Below are 1,573 nucleotides of genomic sequence, written 5' to 3' on the forward strand. Positions count from 1 at the left end.
CCAGCTGGTTGTGGCGTGTCATGGTGGTTTTTTTGTTAAGAGTGTGGCTTGGTCTTGCCTGGCCCCGCTGTCTCGCCTGATCTGGGACATGCTTTATTTGTTCATTATTGTTCAGTAGCAAGTAAAATCATTACAGTGGTGGCCAACACCCCCCAACTTTGCATGTGTGCGTGCATGCACCTGGGTGTACACGCGCACACACCCCAACACCATTCCCTATCCTGGTCCCTTCCCCATCCCCCAGAGGCAACCAAGATTAGGAGCTCGGCTTCATTCCTTCCAGACCGTTCCCATGCTCTTACACACACGTTTGCAGGACGCTGTTTTTAAAGTTAGTGGCCCTGAGCTGGCACAATATTTATCCAGACCCTATAAAGTGCCAGACACTGTGCTGGGCTCTAGGAGTTCAACACTGAAGGAGGTAGGCGGCCCCTGCCCTCGCAGACAGTCTCCCAGCAGGGGAGATGGACGTTAAACCAACATGCAAGCAAAAAGGTGAATTATGATAAGTGCAGAGAGCATGTCAGAAGATGCAGTTAGACCGGGGCTCTGGTGCAGCCCCTCTGAGCAGGTGACACTTCACCTGTGCTCCCTAGGATGAGCAGGGGTTCGGTGGCGGGGAGGTGGGCTGGTGAGCGTTGTGGAGAGAGGAACTAGAACGCACAGGCCCTGGCTGGGGAAGAGCTTGGGAGCGGTGGACGCTTAGAACGAGAGAATGAGGAGGGACAGGCCGGAGGGTCCCACGGGGCGGGCCCTTGAGCCCTCCGTAGGAGGTTTGGTTCATACTAAGTGATGTGGGATCCACTGAAGGGCCGGTGACCATCCGGGTGTGTGCTTTACAAAAACCACTCTGGTGGTCAGACCGCAGTCAAGGGCCTGCTGCCCATTGTTCCCACAGGAAGGTCACCATGGCGATGGGAAGAGTGGAAGATGTCAGGATATATTTGAGGAAGGAGCCGACCCGTGAATGATGGGCTGAGTAAAGAGGGGAGCGGTGGGGGTGGGAACAAGTCCCAAGCAGAAGAGGCGCTGGAGCTCGGGACGGCGGGGAGGAGCAGGTGAGCTCCGGTCTCCGTGTGGGCCTGTCAGTCACGGTGCTGGCCCCGCCCACACTCCCGGCAAGCCAATCAGACTGCTTCCCTCCGCGATGGGGCGGGGCGCGTGGGCCCTCCGAAGTGGGAGGAGGGGCGGCGTCCCGGAGAAAGTGGACAGCTGCTGGGAACCGTCTCCCCAGGTTCTGCCCACCTTTTGCTTTAAGGAGGCCTGAGGGCTGCAACTGCTTGCAAGCAACAGCCGACCACCCCTGGGAGGGCCGACCTGAGGCCGCTGCCCGCCCGAGGAAGCAGACCCCTGGGACACAGCGGGGCCGGGCTCCAGCCGCTGCTCAAGCCTGCCCACCCTGCTCGACCCGGGCCTCGCCTGTAACGACCCCTCCCCGACACTCCCCTTTCCCCCAAGGCTTCAAGATTAATGGGATTGTGATCCCCCAGACAGCAGGGCGTACGTGCGGAGTCACTGTTACGGTTATTATTACCTAGTAGTCACCTGCCCCCAGTAGCACTTTCTGTCCTGT

This window comes from Equus caballus, chromosome 28 (genome assembly GCF_041296265.1).
Source record: "Equus caballus isolate H_3958 breed thoroughbred chromosome 28, TB-T2T, whole genome shotgun sequence".
NCBI lineage: Eukaryota > Metazoa > Chordata > Mammalia > Perissodactyla > Equidae > Equus > Equus caballus.